We start from the raw sequence: 10,451 nt of genomic DNA on the forward strand, positions 1-10,451 counted from the left end.
GGGCTACAGAGCCTGTTCACTGGATTCCCGAGCCCTGATCTCGGGATTGCTCGGTGTCAGCAAGTATTTACCTATCCTGTAGTTAAATGATAGCTTGCTTTTTTTGGGGAAATAACCCTTTAATGTAAAAATGGACTGTGATAAAGAGCCCTATTTTTCTAAGGTGTGGTTCAATTTCTGAAATCCATGTTACACATATTATTCATAGAACCGTGACTGATTCTAGCATCAACTGTCATCTGCAGCTTACATCTTATGAATAGGAAAATCTCAAACTATTCTAAGGTTTGTTTTTTAATATTATATTGTAGTACTAACAGTTTTTGATATTGCAGTTATTAACAATGGTAATGTATTATTAACAGACTATATATTTTTCATGTCCATACATCTTTCCTGTTGCGAACATTACTGTGAAGTGTGTACCAACTGGTGTTAGACACTGTATGGGGAATAACCATGGCACTTCTGGTGTGGTGCACAAGTAGGATCCAATCCCTTGAATATGGTGAGTAAAAACTTGGCACTCAAGAAGATGGAGATAAGATGTGATTTTATTACAGAGTCTTCAGAGGGTGAACAGAGCACAGACGCTGTGTCAGAGAAGCGTCATGCCCTGACACAGCGGTGGATGCCACAGTCTATTTCCTTAAAGGGAACCAATCACCGGCATTTTTGTATATAACCTAAAGCCAGTGCTATACTGGCACTATCAGGCTGATTCTATACTTCTATACATACCATTAGTGGTCAGCTCGGATGTTTAGGTTTTGAAATCCAAGAAAGTAAAGTTTATAAAATCATCAGCTTCTTGAGTGACAGCAGCTAAGAATCAGATAATACAGTTAGGTCCAGAAATATTTGGACAGTGACACAAGTTTTGTTATTTTAGCTGTTTACAAAAACATGTTCAGAAATACAATTATATATACAATATGGGCTGAAAGTGCACACTCCCAGCTGCAATATGAGAGTTTTCACATCCAAATCGGAGAAAGGGTTTAGGAATCATAGCTCTGTAATGCATAGCCTCCTCTTTTTCAAGGGACCAAAAGTAATTGGACAAGGGACTCTAAGGGCTGCAATTAACTCTGAAGGCGTCTCCCTCGTTATCCTGTAATCAATGAAGTAGTTAAAAGGTCTGGGGTTGATTACAGGTGTGTGGTTTTGCATTTGGAAGCTGTTGCTGTGACCAGACAACATGCGGTCTAAGGAACTCTCAATTGAGGTGAAGCAGAACATCCTGAGGCTGAAAAAAAAGAAAAAATCCATCAGAGAGATAGCAGACATGCTTGGAGTAGCAAAATCAACAGTCGGGTACATTCTGAGAAAAAAGGAATTGACTGGTGAGCTTGGGAACTCAAAAAGGCCTGGGCGTCCACGGATGAAAACAGTGGTGGATGATCGCCGCATACTTTCTTTGGTGAAGAAAAACCCGTTCACAACATCAACTGAAGTCCAGAACACTCTCAGTGAAGTAGGTGTATCTGTCTCTAAGTCAACAGTAAAGAGAAGACTCCATGAAAGTAAATACAAAGGGTTCACATCTAGATGCAAACCATTCATCAATTCCAAAAATAGACAGGCCAGAGTTAAATTTGCTGAAAAACACCTCATGAAGCCAGCTCAGTTCTGGAAAAGTATTCTATGGACAGATGAGACAAAGATCAACCTGTACCAGAATGATGGGAAGAAAAAAGTTTGGAGAAGAAAGGGAACGGCACATGATCCAAGGCACACCACATCCTCTGTAAAACATGGTGGAGGCAATGTGATGGCATGGGCATGCATGGCTTTCAATGGCACTGGGTCACTTGTGTTTATTGATGACATAACAGCAGACAAGAGTAGCCGGATGAATTCTGAAGTGTACCGGGATATACTTTCAGCCCAGATTCAGCCAAATGCCGCAAAGTTGATCGGACGGCGCTTCATAGTACAGATGGACAATGACCCCAAGCATACAGCCAAAGCTACCCAGGAGTTCATGAGTGCAAAAATGTGGAACATTCTGCAATGGCCAAGTCAATCACCAGATCTTAACCCAATTGAGCATGCATTTCACTTGCTCAAATCCAGACTTAAGACGGAAAGACCCACAAACAAGCAAGACCTGAAGGCTGCAGCTGTAAAGGCCTGGCAAAGCATTAAGAAGGAGAAAACCCAGCATTTGGTGATGTCCATGGGTTCCAGACTTAAGGCAGTGATTGCCTCCAAAGGATTCGCAACAAAATATTGAAAATAAAAATATTTTGTATGGGTTTGGTTTATTTGTCCAATTACTTTTGACCTCCTAAAATGTGGAGTGTTTGTAAAGAAATGTGTACAATTCCTACAATTTCTATCAGATATTTTTGTTCAAACCTTCAAATTAAACGTTACAATCTGCACTTGAATTCTGTTGTAGAGATTTCATTTCAAATCCAATGTGGTGGCATGCAGAGCCCAACTCGCGAAAATTGTGTCACTGTCCAAATATTTCTGGACCTAACTGTAGCAGGGGGTATTCATAGTTATCCCCTCCCCCTGTTAGAAATAGCGTATTATACAATGGTATTAGACACTGGACACCAACTAAGTGACATGAGGCTAAAATGGAATTTATTTTACAAGATCTCTAATATGCAGTACTGCATGCAAATTTGAAATGACTCTTATTAATGTATACTTTAATGTGGTCTATTAGTTTACCTTAGCTTTCTGAAGTTTTCCCCTTATCCTGTCCTTACAAATGGCAGAGATATAGCTATCAATATATAGAAAAGACCAATTCACAGTGGAACACCTCCTTTAACCCTGTCCCATCTGGCTCTCTTCTATAACCAGTCCAGACAAATGGCGGTGTCGCGGGCGGGGAGGAGGGTGTCAGCACACCGCGCTCACCCCTTCTGCTCGGGTCCGGCAGCTGCTCCTGGTGGCTCGAGCTGTGGGCCGGATCCCGGGGTTTCTCGAGCGACACTCCTCGCCCGTGAGTGAAAGGGGGTGTTTGTTGGGTGTGGGGATTGTTATAGTTCGTGACGCCACCCACGGTTGTGGTGATTTCACCACCGCTGCTCTGTACGGGGCTCCCGGGGATGGTGATGCGGAGCAGCCAGGTGTTGTGTTGCCCCTCCGTGGGTAGGGGTGGTGATCCCAGGGCCCGGTGATGGAGAAGTGGGTGCGGGGCCTGATGGGCGCAGGGACGCGGGGGCAGCGCTGTGCCTTGCGGCACTGTGGTACTCACTCAGCCTGACACACGGACACAGTTTGTACGGTAAACCAAACGGCTGGTAGGACAGTCCCACAGACGGCTGCACCTGCACTCCCGGTAGGTGACGGTGATGTCCCTCTTCCTTGCACCTTTGTTTGACTTGTGGTAGCGGTGGATTCCCTCCGGTTACCCGCTCCCCGGCTGCAATCTGGGCCGGAGGAGCTCTACACTTTGCCCGCAGGCACTGGCCCTGAGAAACTGGTGCCGTGGCGGTGGCGGTGTCTCTCCAATACGGGTTGGGCTGTTGCCTTCAATCGGGACTTGGTTGTTGGGGGATCTGCGTCCCCGTCACTGACGGATTTGGCAAATCTGGCGACTCCTAGCCTTGCCGGGGTCCGAGAGGCCCCTGCCCTGGTGCTGACTGTCCTTCGGAACACTGCTCCAGACAACCGGGCACACAGCCAACGGGGTCCTTCCAGGAACTTCCAAACGGTCCCCCTCCAGACAGTCACCGCCGTTGCTGACCTTGCTGATCTGGCCCTCACAAAGCTGGACCCTTCAGGCTTCTTTCTCTTCTGTCACTTCACTTGCTTTTCTCCTTTACTACTTTCACTTTCACTTAACTCCTCTACTTAACTCCACTTCACTCTTGCCCTGCCTGGGCTAATCTCTGTTGTTACTCCTTCCACTTCCTCCTCCTGGACTCATCTGCCTGGTTTGTTCCTGCCTCCAGAGTTGTGAGCTCCTCGGTGGGCGGAGCCAACCGCCTGGCCCACCCCCTGGTGTGCATCATCAGACTCCTGGAGGAAGGCAACAAGGATTTGTAGGTTAGCTGTGATGTGCCTACCTGGAGTGTGGGGTGTGGTGGTGTTGTGACCTGTGTCCCCTGGCTTGCCCAGGGCGACACATTCCCCCTTAGCAAAATGCAGACCGTCCGCGGGCTGCCGTCCTACACCGGTTTTATTTTTCTGTAAAAGGGGTAACAAGGTTAAGAAAACATGAATAACATTTTTAATCAAAACTCTTCCCAAGACGGGAGGCACATTTACTTAAACGTTGCAACGGTATACGGTCACGGTTTCCGCTCTCTCCCACCCAAGCAACCTGGCCCTGATGCTGCCCCTAAAACCCAGGCAGCACCCCTTGACCCACAGTCCAGCACAAGTTACCCGAGCGGGATCTGTCCTTCCCCTCCAGAGGGTGGCCACCGGTTCCTTTGGTGGCTGGGCCCTAGCCTGCTCTGCTCAGGGCCCTCCCTCCAACCTGCCTCTCCGGAGGCGGCATTGCGGAAACGGTAACGGTACCCAACATATTTACAAGCCACTTAACGTTTGTGGTGCCCTGCAAGTTCACGGGCTTGTCCATGGCTAGTTCCCATGCAAAACTTTAAACGGTCCCCACGGGGACAACGGTGCCAGCTCCTGCCGGTTCAATCACAAGGCAAATCAGGTTAAACTTCGGGCATTTTCATTTTCCTTATCATTCTTTTGCAAACTTTCAAACAACAACAACACTCTTTTACATTTGCGGACCCCTTTTACTCATAGAACGGTCTCCCTGTACCTAAGTGGGGGTCTACCTAGGTTGGAACGGGTGGACCTTCGGGGCCCGGTGTCAGTGGTGCTAGACAGTGGGGTAGAGGGAACAATTGGTTCCTCCTCCCTGCTATAGTGTGGAGTAGGCGGAGGTGCAGGGGGGCTGGGTACAGGTTCATCCCTGGGCACTGGCACTGGTTCTGGCTCACGGTTAACCGCTTCCACTACTTCTTCATCCACGGGTTGTGGGAACAGTATCACTGGAAGTATCACCGCGCCGTTCTGTGTAGGCCAGTCTGCTGGGAAGTCACCCATTACAGTGTGGATTACCTCTGCTGCCTTCTCCACTGGTGGAGGAACCGGTACTTCAGCCTCTGCCTTCAGCGCTGGGGGGCATTTTTTTAGATGGTCCCGGGAAACTGTGGCTAGGGTGCCCCCTTGGTCACGACTGATCTGGTAGGTTTTCCCATCTCCCCATTCTGTGGGTTGTATGACATAAGGGACTTGCTCCCACTGATCATCCAGCTTGTGGGTTTTTCTCTTCCGTTTCAGCACCACATCTCCTGGCTGGAAAGGACCTGCGGGCGCCTTCTGGTTGAACCGGTGCTCTTGCTGCTCTCGACTTCGACTGAGGTTTTTCTCCACATACTCCTGGATTTGCCGGTACTGTGCCCTCCTCTGACTTTCCCACTCCGCCGTTGAAGGGAGTGCTTCCGGAGATTCCAACCCCATCTCCAGATCCACCGGCAGGCGGCCAGGCCGAGCCCTCATCAAATACGCTGGGGTGCATTTCGTCGAGCTGGACGGGATATTATTGTACATGTCGACCAAGTCAGGTAGCTTTTCCGGCCACATGTTCCGTTCTTCCAGCGGTAACGTCTTGAGGAGCCCCAGGACCAAGTGGTTCATTTTCTCGCACATGCCGTTGGTTTGGGCGTGGTACGGAGTGGTCCGGATCTTCTTGCAGCCGTACAACTGGCAGAATTCGTGAAACACCTCTGCTTCAAAAGCCGGGCCTTGGTCAGTTAGCACCTTCTCGGGGTATCCATGGGGTCGGCAGAAATAAGCCTGGAACGCTCGAGCAGCGGTTCGACCAGTTAGGTCCTTAACGGGGACTACCACCATAAATCTTGAGTAGTGGTCTACCATGGTCAATGCGTAGGTGTACCCACTTCGGCTAGGGGTGAGCTTGACATGGTCCAGGGCGACCAGTTCCAGCGGCTGATGGGTAACGATGGGATGTAACGGTGCTCTCTGGCTAGTCTCGTCCTTTCTCCTCAGTGTACAAGGACCGCACTCTCGGCACCAGGCTTCCACCGATTCACGCATCCCACTCCAATAGAACCGCTCCCTCAACAGCATCTCCAGCTTTTTCCACCCGAAGTGGCCAGCTCCATCATGGTATGCCCGCAGGACAGTAGCGACCTCAGCTTGAGGAACAATCAACTGGCATATTTTCTCATGGGTCTTTGGGTTGATCAGCTCACGGCACAGCCTCCCTTGGTGTAGGTAGAGCCGTTTTCGTTCTTTCCACAAGCGTTGGGCTTCGGCTGGAGCGCCAGGGTCTATTCCCATGGCGCCTTGTTCCACCAGAGTATTGACAAGGCGGACAGCCGGCGCTTGGTCCTGGGCGTCCTGCCATTCTTGACTGGGCCGCGGGTCCAGATCTACCCTCTGCTGGCATACTTGTACCCTCTCAGTAGGCGGCTGGTGAAACGCAGGCAACTCGATCTCCTCGAGGTCGTCATCCTCGCACCCCTCTTCCGACAAATGGGGCATCCGGGAGAGGGCATCAGCATTTATGTTGACACGACCAGCTCGGTACTTTATGGTGAAATCATAGTTGGCTAGCCGAGCTACCCACCGCTGCTCCAGCGCGCCCAACTTGGCCGTGTTCAGGTGGGTCAGCGGATTGTTGTCCGTAAACGCAGTGAAGGTTGCTGCCGCCAGGTAGTGGCGGAACCGCTCCGTGATAGCCCATACCAACGCTAATAGCTCAAGCTTGAAGGAGCTATAATTCTCGGGGTTCCTTTCGGTCGGCCGGAGTTTTCGGCTAGCATAGGCAATCACCTTCTCCTTTCCATCTTGGACCTGGGATAGGACCGCTCCTAGCCCCACGTTACTGGCGTCCGTGTGGAGGATAAACGGGCGCCCATAGTCAGGGTACGCCAGGACCTCTTCTCCGGTCAAGGCTGCCTTCAACTGGCAAAAGGAATCCTCATGCTTGTCTTCCCACGACAGTGGGGCTCCAATGGGTCTACCACCTTTGGTCTGTCCCACGAGGAGATCTTGCATGGGGGCAGCCATCTTCGTGTACCCTTTTATAAAGCGCCGATAGTACCCTACCAGACCCAGAAACTGCCTTACTTCCCTCACTGTAGTTGGTCTCGGCCAGCTCTGGATGGCAGTAATCTTCTCAGGGTCGGGGGCGACACCATCCGCACTCACCACATGCCCTAGATATTGCACCCTGGGTTTCAGCAGGTGGCATTTTGAGGGCTTCAACTTCATCCCGTACTTGGCAAGGGACGCGAACACCTCGGCCAGGTGCTCCAGATGGGCTTCATACGTCTGGGAATAAACAATCACATCATCCAAATACAGCAGGACGGTCTCGAAGTTTAAATGTCCCAGACAGCACTCCATCAACCGTTGGAAGGTCCCGGGGGCATTGCACAGCCCAAACGGCATGCTATTGAATTCGCAGAGCCCCATCGGGGTGGTGAAGGCGGTCTTCTCCCGGTCCTCTGGGGCCACAGCCACTTGCCAGTATCCGCTGGTGAGGTCAAGGGTCGAGAAGTAGTTTGCAGTTCTTAGTGCAGCCAAAGACTCTTCAATACGAGGTAATGGATAGGCATCTTTATGGGTTATCTGGTTGATTTTCCGGTAGTCCACACACATCCGCATGGTACCATCCTTCTTCTTGACCAGTACCAACGGAGCGGCCCAGGGACTACAGCTGTCCCGAATAACCCCTGCCTCCTTCATATTCCTCAACATATCTTTGGCACACTGGTAATGTGCAGGGGGAATAGGTCTATACCTCTCTTTGATAGGGGGATGTTCACCCGTGGGAATATGGTGTTGGACCCCCTTGATCTGCCCAAAGTCTAGGGGGTGCTTACTGAAAACCTGTTCGTACTCCTGCACCACCCTGTATACCCCTGCCCTGTGATGTGTAGGGGTATCATCAGTGCCTACATGTAACTGTTGGTGCCACTCCTTTGTGTCCCCCTGGGGTGGGGGAGTGCTGACGGTAGGTGGGAGTGTGGATGGACTGGCTTCATGGATAGTGTGAGGGTCCAGGGTGAGCAGCTTGGCAATGGTGGCATACCGGGGGAGCCTGACTTCTTCCTCCCCACAATTCAACACTCTCACGGGCACTCTCCCTTTCTTCACATCTACCAGCCCTCGGGCGGCTACTACAGTGGGCCAGTGCTCGGAAGGCATGGGCTCCATCATCGCAGGGTAGTCACGCCCCTGAGGCCCTACTGCTGCCCTACACCAAATCATCATCTCACTCCTAGGGGGCACAGTCAATGGAGCAACATCCATCACTCTCACTCCACCAATCTCCCCTCCGGTTGAGCTTACATGCTGGCGGTACATCAGGGCGCGGATCTCCCGCTGCACAGCCCTCTGCCGGCTCCCCGCCGCTGTGGTGGCTAGCTGTTGCAATAGGTTCAACACATCAACCATGCAGTGTTCCATCACATTGGTTCCCAGCACTATTTTCGGGTTATGATCACTGGGTTCATTCATGATCACAATCATACCCTGGTGTTGCAGTTCAGCTTGCCCCACTGTCATAGCCACTTGTTTATACCCCACCTGGGTCAATGGAAGTCCATTAGCGGCAATCAAATTTATACTATTGTCTGGAGGCGCCAGCTCGTCTGTGGCCCAATACTGCCGATACAACGTGTACGGTATGGTAGTTACCTGTGATCCAGTGTCCAAGAGAGCCATCACTGGTATGCCGTCCACAGCCACGGGGATGATAGGGCGGGCCCCAACATATCGGTCTCGCCAGTCCGGGGGGCCACGGTGTTCTACTCCTGAGGATTGGCCCGGGGCCCCAGGGGTTGCTCGTTTAACGGGCACTGTCGGTAATAATGGCCCGGCTTACGGCACTTGTAGCAGATTGGGGGTCTGCTCCGCGGGTTGTTAGTGCTTCTCCGCTGCATCCAGGGAACATCTTCGGGACTGTCAGCAAGCTGTATCTGCGCTGGAGGCTGAGATCTGGTCAGAGGTTGTAGCGCAGCAAGGATCTTGGCAAGGTCTCCGTCCAGGCGACGGACCTGGGCTGCCAGTTCTTCCACTGTGCTGCTCGGGGCTGCAGGTATTAAGGAGGTTGGTTTGGCTGGGGCCGCCACAACGGGAGCTGTCTCGACGGGCCACGGGACGGGTTCCAGGACTTCAGCAGCTGGGGGCTGTAGTGCCTTGATAGCCCACTCCTTTAACACAGCAAAGTCCACATCAGGGTGTTCCAGGGCCCACAGCCGGAGTTGTTTACGGTCCTCAGGGGACCTCATCCCCTGCGCAAATTGCTCCACTAACATCTTGTTGCTATCCGCCTCATTAATAGAGTTCACCCGCTTCAGCGTGCGGAGGGCGGTCTGCAGACGTAGAGCATAGTCCCGAATGCTATCCCCAGCTCGTTGCCGGCACTGGTAAAACTGCATCCTCAGCTCAGCTTCAGTCCGGGTCTCGAAGGCAGTCTGTAGCTTCTCGAAGATGGTGGCTACAGAGAGCCGGTCCCCCTCGGCCCAGGTCTCCGCTTCCTGCTCCGCCGCACCGGTTAACTGGCCTAGCACTATCGCTGCACGTTGCTTATCAGTCAGGGGGTACAGCTCTAGCAACGGGTTAAGCTTTTTCCGGAAGGCCTGTAGGGCATCCGGTTTCCCGTCGTACCGCGGTAGCCAGGCAGCTCCAGGCGCATAGGGCAAGGAAAACGGCATGACCTGAGCGAGCGCGGGGGCCGCGGCACCTCCCACCAGTATGGCCGGGACCTGGGCAGGCCCATTCCCATCCGCGGGTGCCGCTGCGGCTGCGACCACCGCTCCTCCAGCGGCTCCGTCGGGCGCAGACATCTTGTTTCCGTCCCCCTTAGCTCTTTTCCGGCCCCTCCTCTCTCGGGGCGGGGTTTTGGCCTTCGCGCCTCTACTGCTCGAGAAGACGCTCGAGCGGGAACTTTTCGCGCCAAAGATGGCGGCTTCTGAAATTTTTCTGCCGGATACCTCCGGCGGTAACAAGGCGCACCTCTACCAGACGGCAGAGCGGTAAGATCCTGTTCGTGACGCCAAGTTGTCGCGGGCGGGGAGGAGGGTGTCAGCACACCGCGCTCACCCCTTCTGCTCGGGTCCGGCAGCTGCTCCTGGTGGCTCGAGCTGTGGGCCGGATCCCGGGGTTTCTCGAGCGACACTCCTCGCCCGTGAGTGAAAGGGGGTGTTTGTTGGGTGTGGGGATTGTTATAGTTCGTGACACCACCCATGGTTGTGGTGATTTCACCACCGCTGCTCTGTACGGGGCTCCCGGGGATGGTGATGCGGAGCAGCCAGGTGTTGTGTTGCCCCTCCGTGGGTAGGGGTGGTGATCCCGGGGCCCGGTGATGGAGAAGTGGGTGCGGGGCCTGATGGGCGCAGGGACGCGGGGGCAGCGCTGTGCCTTGCGGCACTGTGGTACTCACTCAGCCTGACACACGGACACAGTTTGTACGGTAAACC

The sequence above is a fragment of the Anomaloglossus baeobatrachus genome, chromosome 6 (genome assembly GCF_048569485.1).
Source record: "Anomaloglossus baeobatrachus isolate aAnoBae1 chromosome 6, aAnoBae1.hap1, whole genome shotgun sequence".
Lineage (NCBI taxonomy): Eukaryota > Metazoa > Chordata > Amphibia > Anura > Aromobatidae > Anomaloglossus > Anomaloglossus baeobatrachus.